We start from the raw sequence: 13,703 nt of genomic DNA on the forward strand, positions 1-13,703 counted from the left end.
AAAGCAGTGTGTCCAGGCATCTCGAAAGGAATGGATCTTGAATTCGGCTCTCTCTTGTATTTTGTTTTTCTCTTGGAAGGAACAGTTTTGCAGGCTCATGGCCTTTGGTTCCTTCTTCCTCACATTAGAAAAAAAAAAAAGTGGAAGCAATGAAGAAAGTCAAATTGGGGATAGCCCCAGGAATTGATGGAGTGTGTGGTGAAATGCAGAGGCATGGGGAAGAGATAGTAGTAGAATGGATGTGGAAGATGTACAGATTGGCCTGGGAGGAAGGTAGAGTCCTGGAGGACTGGAAGTCAGGTATAATTATTCCCTTGTACAAAGGAAAAGGGGATAAAGAAGTGTGTGGTAATCATAGGGGCATTTGTCTTCTTAGTGTAATAGGAAAAGTGTATGGTAGGACTCTTATTGACAGAGTTAGGGAAAGAACAGAGGAATTAGTTGGAGAAGAACAGGGAGGCTTCAGGAAGGGGAGAGGTTGTGTAGATCAGATATTCATTCTTAGATCTTTAGTGGAAAAGTTTCTAAAGAAGGGAAAGAAGTTGTATGCGGCTTTCATGGATTTGGAGAAAGCATATGACAGGGTGGATAGACAAGGATTGTGGAAAGTGTTAAGAATATATGGAGTAGATGGGAAGTTGTTGAATGCTGTGAAGAGTATGTATGATGGTGCTAAGGCTGCAGTGCGTGTGGATGGTAAACTGAGTGAATTTTTCTCTTTGAAGGTTAGGTTGATACAGGGATGTGTCATGTCTCCATGGTTGTTCAATCTGCACATGGATGGGGTCATAAAAGAGGTACAAGGTAGGGCAGTGGATGTTGGAGTGGCCCTGGTGAGAGAGGGTAGTGTTTGGAAACTCCCTGTACTCTTGTTTGCGGAAGATAATGTGTTGTTGAGTGAAGACGAAGGGGAGCTGCAAGGCTTGGTGGATGAGTTTGGGAGAGTGTGTAAGAAACAGAATCTAAAGGTGAATGCAAGGAAGAGTAAAGTGATGGTCTTTGAAAGAGGTGAAGTCAGTGAATGTACAGGCTATAAAAAAAAAAAATCGGCATCCTTACGCCACGATACATTCTGCCACAGCACACGAGGCATTCTGAATCATCTGCATTACAGTGCGTGGTTGGTATCCCTGGCCCTGTGTTGCTGGTGTGTGTTAATTCGTCTGCTAATGATGAAATCCAGTGGTAGAAGGAGAGATGTACCAGGGTACCAACCACACCACGTATTCTCGCCGTCTGTAACAGTGATCGTTACGGAGGGTATCAGAGCAAGGGGTGCCGAAAATTTTTTTAGAGGGTGTACAATGAGGTTGGATGGTGAGGAAATGGAAAATGTGAGTAAATGTTTAAGTGCTTGAGTAGTGTGGTGAGTGAGGATGGAAGTTTGTAGGGTGATGTGCTTGAAAGGGTATAACAAGGAAGAAAGGTTGCTGGTTCCTTGAAAGCAGTGATAAGAAACAGGGAAGTGAGCATGGAAGTGAAAAAGTTACTACATGACAGCATTGTGATACCAACTCTAACGTACTGAAGTGAAGCTTGGACGTTGTTGGAAGGTCAAGAGTAAGAGCAGTGGAAATGAGTTATTTAAGAGGAGCCTGTGGAGTCACATGGAGAGACAGGCTGACAAATGAGGATATAAAGGAGCGTTGTGGTGTGGATGTGGATGTGATAGGAAGCATTAGGAGGAACACACTGAGGTGGTTTGGCCATGTGGAGAGGATGGAGGGTGAGAGACTGACGAGGAGAGTGTATGTGAGTGAGGTGGACGGGGGGAGAGGGAGGGGGAGGCCGAGGATGAGATGGAGGGATGGAGTGGATAGGTATATGAGAGAGGGGGATGTGAGTTGGGAGCAGGGCACCGAAATGGCGGGGGACAGGGCGACGTGGAGGCGATTTGTTTGTGGTCAGCCCGTACGGGATTGAGGCGTCTGGCAATAGATAGATAGATAGATCTATACAGGTATATCCACAACACTACATCATTCTCTTTTCTCGACTGAAATAATGTGCAACGGAATCGTGAAGGAAGAACACATACTAAATTTGTCGAGGTTCGGGTATTTTATGCTTGATTAGGCATTGGATTACAGTTAATTAGGCAGTTTATGTGTGGAAAGGGAAACGTTAAAAACATGGTGTTGCCTCAAACGTATCATTTCTCTTATGTTTAAACTTTCATGGTCGATCTTTTTGTCACAGCTCAAGAAAAAAAAAATTTATGGAATGGACGATAAGAAGAGCATTATTATATGTTAGATGATTGTAAATATTTATATACAATCCAGTTATGACTAGTATATTGATATACACACTGAGGTGAGCTAAGATGAAAATGCTAAAATTATGAATATCTTCGATTCCCTTTAAATACAACTAGGACCAACTTGCCTGATGAATGAGGCAGGTGGGCGTGTACCAGAAGACACGTAACTCCCACACTAAGCCACAATCTCGCTGTAGTAGTCGCCATCATAACACCATTAACCTCTGGAGACCAATTAATGTGTATAAGTGACGTTGTGTATTTTGTTCAGTTACTACATGTTTGAGATATGCATTCTTTTTAAAATATAAGATAAACAGGTATCAACAAGATTTCTGTGATGTACTAAGCACTGAGCTGTTGTGTTGTCTTTCATACAAGTGGGACACAAAACTCAGAAACTCGCCATATTTTTACTGACTATTTTAACAAGGTTATATATGTGTTAAGAAGGTGTAAAGAAATTATATGCCTTATGTGCTGCTAGAATTGTCACCAATATTATGCTTATTTCATCAGTGACTCCTATGGAGGCATAATAAGAAATATACGCCACAGAGTATTAAATGTGACACCAGTTTAATGGCTTTATGTTTAACAGTTACTTCCTGAAGGCAAGAAATATTTTCATTTAATCTTAAAGGAATGAAAGCGAGAAAAGTCTGGTTATTGTTTTCTCAACAATCTGAGTGGGAGGCGTTGATGTGGGAGCATTTTAAAATTACCAAAGGGTACCAACCAGTGCCAGTGTCTCTTTTACGTGTATGAGTAAAAAGTGATTAGAGTTTTGGATTAATACCCAGTCCCATATTACTCCATCTGCGCGTTAGGAACCAAGGCTGAGCTAATGAAGTCCATTACTTATTTAGGTTACCCTTCGTAGCAATACACTTTAAAAATCTCAGTTACATCTTGAAGACTGATCCCTTTTATTTCGGTAAGGCCTTCACTCCAAATGAGCGTTCTGACCACTACGACATCAAGTGTGAAGTGATATGAATGTAGCATGTTTGGTTCCAGGAATACATTGTATAAAGATGTATTTGTTGAGCCTTTCTATTTCAGCCGAAGCCACTTCTGCCTTGGTGCAAGATAATCTGTGTTAAGACGTGAGGAAAGAAGGAATTTAATGTGAAGCTGTATCTGAATGAAAGTCACGTTCCACCCTCTTTAGTATTTATTTCTGTCAGCTAAAGAAAACTGAAATGTAAGTTTAAAGCATCGCAAGTCAAAATTAACATCGTGTTAAAAAGTAAGATTTGCCATTTAGGTGCTCGAGAAGCTTCTCGGCGTTTGGTGTACGGTAGTTCCAGTATCGGTTCGAGTTAGAGTTGCCAGTTTGCCTCCTGTTTGTGAGCGTAGTTATTTCGTAAGTTATGCATTAATTTTTCTGCTTTTTAAAATGTTTTATTTAAGTGATTGCTTGTTAAAGTATGTAATTTAAGTTCGTATGGTAAATGATTTAGAGTGTTGTGTAATGCAGGAAAACTCTAGCATGTTTTGAAGTCTCCTAGTTGGTAACTGTTGTTGCTAGGGGGAAGTACAAGACAAGCAGGTTCCAGATTTGTGAAGTAGATGATTCTCGAACAATGCAAGTTTATATAAGGATGGATAAGAGACTAGAACAAGTTCAGCTGGTTTTCGGTTCAGTTTGAGTGAAGTTCTGTCGGGTTTCAGTTCAGTTTGAGTGAAGTTCAGTCAGTCTTTGTTCAGTCTGAGTGCAGTGCAGTGTTGTTAGTGAAGTTTGTTATGAGTTGCTGGTAAGTATTAAGTGTAATTACAGTTAGTGAAGATTATTTTCTGTACTTGTGAAAACAATGAAGTGTTTATTGAAGTTTGTATATCATCAGAACTTGTAATAACAGTGAAGTGTTGTCAATCATTAAGTGTAATAGCAGTTATTATAGTGTGTATAGCTCCAGTGCTTATGAGAACAGTGAAGTTGGAAAGCATTATGTGGAATTATTTGGAAAAAAAAAGACAGTGAACTTTAGAAGCCAGCGTTTATTTTTGCCTCAGCTGATCTTGTGGACTGTACACCTAAAGGCTGACCACAGGAAGAACAACTCACTGGGCAACATCCTTCCTGTACTGAACTACTGCTGTTGGAGCCTGTGGCAGTGTGGGGTGAGAATGTAACACTGGTGTCAGGAGTGCATCTAACCTTCGACATGGAAGCAGAAGGTGTGAAGACAAGGTCTCGAGCTGGGCAGGAGGAGGAAATTTCCCTGGCGACAAAAGTGATGCTAACACAGGCAATAAATAAAGAACTCAAAGAACTAGTAAGGCACGAGGTGTACTACTGAAGGCACAGAGTGAACAACTAGAGGCACAATGTCAAGAACAAAAAGAACGATATGAGCAACTTCAAGAGCCATCAGAGGAGCAATAGAGTGAAGTACAACTGAGGGTGCAAGGACAGCTAGATGCATTCACAGGGGAAATGAAGGAAGAACAATAACAGTTTAAGGAGGAAGCAGATGCTAAGCTAGAGCAGCAGAAGTATGAGGTAAGCAATAATGTGGAATGTAAACAGCATGTAGATGACCAGTTAAAGACAATTAGTAAGGAAATAGTGACGGAGTGCAAACAGTATGTGGACAACTAGCTGAAGATAAGTGAAGGAATAGTGACAGAGTGCAGACAGTACGTAGATAGCCAGCTGAAGCATGTAGTCGACCATGATAAGATAAGTAGAGAGAAAATTGAGGCTGTAGAGAAATATTACACTGCTGAGCCTCAGGTTAGTGTACAGGGAGCATATGAAAGGAATGGACAGCGTATGGTGAATCTTGACGGATCCCAAGCATCTAAAGGTGGCATTGCAGGGTTGAATAATCAGAATGTAGGAGATTTAAGTCCTGGCCGTAACTACGATGCTTCAGTTTTTAGGACCCAAACCAGTGAAGTGCATGGCTATAATGGGGGTCCATTTAAAAAGAAACCTCTGGAATTTGATGGTAGAGTATCTTGGGAAGCTTACCGTGCACAGGTTGAGTTACTTGTGGATCAGAATGGTTGGGATGATAAGAAGAAGGCTTCAGAAGACTCACTATTGAAGAAATGCAGGAGAACCTTGATGAATAGTGTGCGAGAAGACAGAAGAACAGACAATATGTAGCGTAGTTGGAGTGGGAATCATAGTAAGAAATGCTACTGTACTGTGGTGATGGGGCCAGCATCAGATGATGAGGATCTGGGGAGGATGTGGCTGGTGGATGCAGATTTACAACCAGTGCTAGAGTGGATGCAGCGGAGTACAGTGTGACCATCTTGGGAAGAAATTTCCAGGTCGAGCCCTGTGATCAAGAGCTACTGGAGTCAGTGGGACCCTATTCATTGCATCAGACTACTGAAGAGTAAGTGTGAGACAGCCGATGGCCTCAGCAAGTATTGGCAACTGGAGGCTCCGAAGAAGATGAGGTCCAAGATCTTGGATGAGTCCCATAACCAGATCACTAGTGGGCACCTGGGAGTGAAGACAACTCTAAGTTGCACGCGACACAAGCTCTACTGGATTGGCATGCATCAGGATAGTGAAGAGTGGTTTTGGGCCTGTGGTGTGTGCTGTGCCAAGAAGGGACCCAAGAAACATGGTTGCGCCCTTCTCCAGCTGTACCAAGAGGTTGCATTGATGGAGATAGTCACGGTGGACATTACTTGACCTTTGCCACTAGATGAGAGAGGAAACCGGTATATATGTGTTGCCATGGACTACTTCACAAAGTGGCCAGAACCCTATGCTATCCCTGATCAAGAGGCTGCGACTGTTGCTCAGGTGTTGCTTGATCAGTTTGTCTGTTGTTTTGGAATGCCACAAGAGTTACATTCAGACCAGGGTAGAAACTTCGAGTCTGCTTTGTTCCGTGAGTGCTGCAAGTTTCTAGGGATCAAGAAGACCAGGACAACCCCCCTAAGGCCACAGTCAGATGGGATGGTGGAGAAATTCAACTGGACCCTAGGACAAGACCTGGCTAAGTACTGCATAGAGGGACAAACAGAATGGGATCAGAAATTACCTGCATTGTTGGTGGCATATTGGTCTGCATCTCATGAGTCTACTGGCTACACTTCTGCAAAACTGATGTTGGGCCACATGTTACGCTTACCTGTTGACTTGTTACTGGGAAGACCACCTGGTGCAGAGTTGCCTACAGACACCTCCAGCTATGCAAAGCATCTTCAGGAAAGGCTGGCTGAGATACATCATCAAGTGTGAGGAGCCTTCAAGTTTTCAGGAGAGGTGATGAAGTGCAAGTATGATGCCAAGGCAAGTGAGGTGAGCTGCCAGGATGGTGATCAAGTTTGGTTATACAATCCTCACTTAAAGAAGGGACAGTCACCGAAGCTGCAAAGCCCATGGGACGAGCCTTACACTCTGTTGGACTGCCTATCAGACATAACGTATCGGATTCGGGGAGGCAGGAAGTCTCGCCCAAAGGTGGTACCCGTCAACCGTCTGTGGCAGTACCATAGGCCAGGACAGTACAGCTGGGATGTCTCTGAGGAATTGTGCTAACCCACAGCTGAGGATGTTGAGGAGGACCAAGGAGCTGAAGTGCAAGAGAATGGTGACAGTTCCCCAATAGAAGAGACTCAAGAAGAGGACCAAGACCTTCCTGGAGGAGTGGACTGTGTGGAGGAGGAAGGACATCGTCAGAAGCGGCACAGAAGACCTGATAAGTTGAATGATTATTTTGTGTATAGCTAGGTGTTCCATTAAGATTAAAGTTTGTGTTTGTATACAGTATACTGTGTAGGTTTGTCAGGACGACAAAAAACTAGGGAGGGGGTAGTGTTAAGAAGTGAGATTTGCCAGCTTGGTGCTCGAGAAGTTTCTCGGCGTTTCGTGTACGGTAGTTCCGGTATCGGTTCGAGTCAGAGTTGCCAGTTTGCCTGCTGTTTGTGAGTGAAGTTATTTCCAAAGTTTTGCATTAATTTCTCTGCTCGTTTTCTTTAAAATGTTTTAATTTAAGTGATTGCTTGTTAAATTATGTAGTTTAAGTTCATACGGTAAATGATTTAGAGTGTTATGTAATGTAGGAAAACTAGCATGTTTTGATGTCTCCTGTTGTTGCTAAGGGCAAGTACAAGACCAGCAGGTTCCAGAACTGTGAAGAAGTAGACGATTCTCGAACAATGCAAGTTTATATAAGGATGGATAAGAGACTAGAACAAGTTCAGTTGGTTTTTAGTTCATTATGAGTGAAGTTCAGTTGGGTATCAGTTCAGTTTGAGTGAAGTTCAATTGGTCTTGGTTCAGCTTGTGTGTAGTGCAGTGATGTTGGTGAAGTTTGTGAAGAGGTGCTGGTAAACATTAAGTGTAATTACAGTTAGTGAAGATTATTTTCGGTACTTGTGAAAACAATGAAGTGTTTATTGAAGTTTGTATATCAGAAGTTGTAATAACAGCAAAGTGTTGTCAAGCATAAAGTGTAATAGCAGTTAGTGAAGTGTTTGTATAGCTCCAGTGCTTGTGAGAACAATGAAGTTGGGAAGCAATAACCCTTTCGCGCGCGGATAAGTTTTTAAGTTTTCCCGTCTCTGACACACAGGCTTTTCTCCTCCTCCCGGCTGCTGCGTGCTCCAAAAATGTGTATTCTTAGCTTATTTTCACCATCCAAACATATTTATTTTGCCACAGAACCCATATATTCCTATTCGCCGACGTTTGTTCTACACGATAAGCAAAAAAAAAAAAAAAAAAAAAAAGCACACTATACGTACCGTACGTTAAGGAGCTCGGAATAAATATTCAGGATCATAGAATTCACTTCCCAGTATCACAAGTCGAATGTTATACCATCAATCGAAAAAGAATTTTATTAGGTTTCGAATGGGTCAGGTCCCCGTTTGATACGACGTATCCCCGCTGAGGAGGGTCACCTTGACGTGGTGGCGGGGCTTGAAGCGTGGCTGGCAGTGCCACCTACTTTGGAGGCATGCCTACCTTTGTAGGGTTCGGCATTTGTCAGTGTCGTGGACCAAGCACGCCCTACATCACTGGTAGAGGAGGCCTACTGGTGATGTCAGTCCCTGCCCATTTGCCATCTAGGGCGGGACTGTTGCCTCCCCACGTGTTTGCCGTGCGTGGCGTCCCGTAATGCTGGGAGAGGGGAGTCCTGGAGGTTGAGTGATGCTGCATGGTGCACCCTGCAGCTAGCAATACACCTCTTTGGTCCCTTATTCTGGCTAGACGGGTGGCCTGGTTGGGCCCGACTAGGTCAATCGGCTGGTCACTGGCTAGCCATCCAGGCTAGTCACCTAGTGGCTTTAGGGTCAAGCGGGCACTGGGGGACCTGGTGGCTCCTATCGTCCTGGAGTCACCCTTGTCAGGGTCCCTTGGTGGTTACCTGCGTATACTTTCCCACTACCTCTGGGGTCGCCAGTGGTGCTTTCCCTGGCATATGGCCTCCCCTTGTTGGGCTCCATGGTGGGTGGAGGGGTGGGGGAATGAAGGTAGTTTTTTTCTAATATGGCCACAAGAAATATTTCATCAGCTGACGACCCTGGTTCTGTCCCTGACCATCCTTCAGAGTCTCCCTCCTGTGCACCTCATGTGCCTCTGGCTAGTGAGGCCCACATTGCCACCTTGGAACCATACCTGCCTGGTTCCAGTGGTTGGCGGTCAGTGGCCACTACAAAGAAGAAGAGCCGGCAACAGACAACAACATCTTGTGGACTTGCCCGTGAGGTCCTGCCAGGTGTCTATGAGAGGGTTGATTTCCCAAGGTACTACACCATTCGTACTTTGGATGGTCAGCCTATTGGGAATTTAGATATTTTTATGGTTCATCGGCGCATTACGTCAATCTGTGGGAGAGAGCCGAAGATTTCACCTCAGGGGGATGGTAGCCTACTAGTGGAGGTTACATCCCCTGAAGAGGGTTCCCGGCTGGCTGCCCCGTGTAAGGACCAGGATGCGCTATTTACTTGTGTCCCTCATGCTTTTTTCAATCAGAGTCGAGGTGTTGTGTTCTCAAAAGACTTACTCCGCTACAGTGAAGAGAAGCTCCTTGAAGAACTCCAGGTCCTCAGGGTGGTTAAAGTGGAGAGGTTTCGGAAGAAGGTTGATGGTGTACTTACCCCAACTCCATCCTTGTTGCTGACATTCGACTGTAATGTTCTACCTTCATCCATCAAGGTGGCTTGGTTGTCCCTTAGGGTCAAACCTTTTGTACCAAACCCACGACGTTGCTACCACTGTCAGATGTACAGGCATGTTGGGCGAGTCTGTCGTCGTTTGCAACAGGGCCTCCCAGTGGTGTGTGTCAGTTGTGGAGAATCCACTCATGCAGGAAAGGACTGTCCTGGACCTGTTTGTTGTTTGCACTGTGGCGAGGCACATCCTGCTTCATCTAAAGACTGTGCCCGGTTTTGCTTGGAGAAGGAGATCCTTCTCATCCTTAATCGTGATAAAATAAGCTTTTCTGAGGCCAGGAGTAGAGCCATGTCATTTGTTTTCCGTAACGGAGTGTCTTATGCGTCAGTTTTGTCCGGTCATAGCCGTCCTCATCGTCCTGTCCAGCAGCAGACTCGAGTTCCTCCTGTTGTGTCAGCTCCTATGCCTTCATCTGTTGATACCATGCCAGTGCAACAATCTCCCGTACTTGCGGCGGTTGCCGCTACAGTTCAAGACTCGACCTCTACATCTATGGTATCCCCTAGTAGTCATGGTGCACATTCTTCATTTGCTAAGCGTCATCGTGGTTCCTCAGAGTCTTTGAGTCTTGAAGATCCGTCAAGCAAGGTGTCGGTCGTGGAGTCCACATCCTCTGTAGTTAGTCCATCTGTGCAACAGCCCTCGGACCCTGCTTCTGGGTCTTCGGGGGCTTCTGGGGTGTCAGGTCAGTCTGGCACCTCTTCCTCCGGGGAATCGGATGTTCCTCCTCCGGTTACCTCTGAGGATCCTGTCCTGCCCCCTCCACGTTTGGAGGCCAGGACCCCAATCCCTCTTGCTCGACCTCTTGGTTCACTGGGGGCCCCAGGCAGGGTTCGGAGTAGCTCTTCCTCTCCTGCTGGGCAGCGACGGGTGTCTGTGAAGTCTCCCAACACTTCGCAGACCCCAGGCCCTCGTTCTAGCCATGCTGCTGCCCATGGCAAGCCCCTTACTGGGCGTATCCGCATTCCCAAGAAGATTGTCTCCCAGGGTCGCTCAGTGGTTTCCACTAAGTGACCCTTTCTTTTGTGTATATAGTTCCTCCATTTTAATATTTTTAGTATATTTTTATGGTTTTCTGTTTGTCCCTCTCCCCTGCCCCTTTTTATTTCTGTAGTTTTAATGGCTAATATTATTCAATGGAACTGCCGTGGTTTACGAGCCAACTGGGAGGAACTCCGTTGCCTTCTGGCTGAGTATTCACCTGTGTGTGTTTGCCTACAAGAGACAATGGTTGGTGATGCTGCGCCTCCCAGCCCACCTGGTTACCAGGTTTTTTATTCAGATCCTCTTCCTGGACAAGGTCATGGTGGGGGTGTGGCTATTCTAGTATGCAGTGACATACCTTTCACTGCTGTGAATCTTAACACTCCACTGCAGGCTGTTGCTCTCCAGATTTTCCTTCCCCATCGTTATACTGTGTGCTCTTTGTACCTCCCTCCTAGTGCCACTATTGAGAGGGTTGATCTTGGAAATCTTATTCGTGCACTTCCCTCACCCTATTTCTTGCTGGGTGACATGAACAGTCATCATCCCCTGTGGGGTGGCTCCACAGCTGATGCTAGAGGTACTATGTTAGCCTCCATTGTGGAGGATGTGGACCTGTACATTTTAAATTCTGGTGAAGTTACTTACTTCCATAGTCAAACGGGTATTTTTACTTCTATTGATTTGTCTCTGTGCTCTGCAGGGGTAGCCCTGAATTTTACATGGGCTGTGTTACCAGACTTACATGGCAGTGACCACTTCCCTATTTTATTAAGATCGACACAGAGTGCGCCTCGGCGTCGTCTTCCCCGCTGGCGCTTGGATAGGGCGGTCTGGCCGGTTTTTGAGGAGCTGTGTTCCCCGAACCAATGTGTGGAGGATTTTGTCAGCACTGATGCTGCTGTTGAGTATTTCACAGACTTACTACACTCGGCGGCACTGCAGAGTATTCCGAGTACAGCTGGTCACTTTCCTTGCCGTCCAGTTCCCTGGTGGACTGATGAGTGTGCTTCTGCTGTTAGGGCTAAACATGCTGCTTTCTCCCGACTTCGTCGTCACCGAGGTGACCCTGGTTACTTAGCGGCATATAGGAGAGCCCGAGCACATGCCCGGCGGGTTATGAAGGAGGCTAGGAGGAAGTCTTGGGCATCATTTGTTTCTTCAATTTCTTCACAGACTCCTCTCACAAAAGTGTGGAAACGGGTGAGGAAGATTTCAGGGAAATTTCCTGTTCCCTCTCCTCCTGTTTTATCTCATGCAGGTGTGGTGGTGGCTCATTCTTCGTCTGTTGCCGAGATATTTGCAGCTCATTTTGCTAATGTCTCTAGGAAGGACACCTCATCCCCGTCGGCACGCCGCCGACGGCACCTGGAATCTTTGGGCATTAGTTTTCCATCTACTGCGGAGGAGTCGTATAATGTTGCTTTTTCTGCTTCTGAACTTCAGATGGCATTGTCGCAGTGTCGTGACTCGTCTCCAGGCTTGGATGATGTCCCATATGCCTTCTTACACCACTTGCCTGATGCAGCCCTTCATTTTCTGTTGTCACTGTATAACAGAATTTGGTGCAATGGTGGGTTTCTGACCTCATGGGGTGTTGCTGTGGTTCTCCCCATCCCTAAGCCGGGTAAGGATCACTTGCAGGCCACTAATTATCGCCCTATCTCGCTGACATCTTGCCTTTGTAAGGTCCTCGAAAAGATGGTGAATAGTCGGCTCATGTGGTACTTAGAGAAGGGTGGTTACTTGTCTCCAGTCCAGTGTGGGTTTCGGAAGATGCGGTCGACCACAGATGCTCTCCTTTCTTTAGAATCTTCTATCTGCCAGGCTTTTGCAACTAACCAGCATCATATCACAGTGTTCTTTGATTTGGAGAAGGCGTACGACACTTCCTGGCGTCATGGTATATTGCAATCTCTTTATGAGTTTGGTCTCCGTGGGCAACTCCCCACTTTTATCCGTGAGTTTTTATCTAATCGTTTTATTCGGGTCCGAGTCGGGAGTGAGCTGTCTACTGCACGTCCCCTTGAGGATGGTGTGCCACAAGGGAGCATACTAAGTGTTACCCTTTTCGCAGTGGCAATTAACAGCGTTATTTCTGTGCTCCCTGATGGTGTTCGTGGCTCTCTCTATGTTGACGATTTATCAATCTCTGTCACTGCCTCACGGATGTCAATGGCAGAAAGGAGGATGCAGATGGCTCTCAACCGTGTCTCTAGATGGGCTGATGAACGAGGTTTTCGATTTTCCTTCAAGAAGACCGTTGCCATGCATTTTTGTCGCATTCGTGGAGTCCACCCTGACCCAAACCTTTTTTTAGATGGGCGTCGTATATCGTGTTTAAAGGAAACCCGGTTTTTAGGGCTGATTTTTGACAGCCGGTTGACCTGGGTCCCTCACTTGAGGTACGTAAAAGCTGAGTGTCTCAGAGCATTGGGTCTCTTGAAAGTTTTAGCGCACACATACTGGGGAGCTGATCGCAAGACCCTCCTCCTCTTGCATCAGTCTCTGATTTTATCCAAACTTCATTATGGATGTGAAGTTTATTCCTCTGCCTCAGAAGCCCGGCTTCGTATTTTAGATTCCATACATCATGCTGGTGTTCGTCTCGCCACTGGGGCATTCCGATCTTCCCCGATTTCGAGTTTGTTGGCTGATGCTGGTGTCCTTCCTCTAGACTTGCTCCGCTCTTCCCTTTTGATGAGATGTTGGTATCGCTTATCTCGTCTCCCAGACTCCGTGCCCTTTCTCAAGGCCTCTCAAGATTCTCGGTCACCTATTTTTGCCACTCGGCCATCCTTTCCAAAGCCATTTGGTTTCAGGGTGCAGTCGATTATGCCTAGCTTCTCTGTTCCTACTGTGACGATCACTCCCCACCATGTCCCGAGGGTGGGCTACTGGCTTCTCCCCAGGGTGACATTTTGTCGTTTCTTCTCATCCAGTAAGGCCTCCCTTCCTTCTCAGGTTTTATTTTCTCTGTTTTTAGAGCATGCCTCTTCTCATGGGGACTCCATACCAGTTTATACTGATGGATCTAAGTCTGATGCGGGTGTGGGCTTTGGTGTGGTGTTTCCCACCTTCTGTCGAGGTGGGAGCCTCCCTGTGACTGCTTCTGTTTTTACGGCTGAGCTGACTGCTATTTTATTTGCCCTTCAGATTCTCTTCACTCTCCCCCACACTGCTTTTACTGTTTTTAGTGACTCACGAAGTGCTCTTTCTGCAATGGAGTCTTTTAATCCCTCTCATCCTTTGGTTTTATCCATTTTAGAGTGGCTTTTCCTTTTAGGGCGTCGT

Source organism: Coenobita brevimanus, chromosome 16, assembly GCF_032717465.1.
Source record: "Coenobita brevimanus isolate Jiangsu-jjx chromosome 16, ASM3271746v2, whole genome shotgun sequence".
NCBI classification, from domain to species: Eukaryota; Metazoa; Arthropoda; class Malacostraca; order Decapoda; family Coenobitidae; genus Coenobita; species Coenobita brevimanus.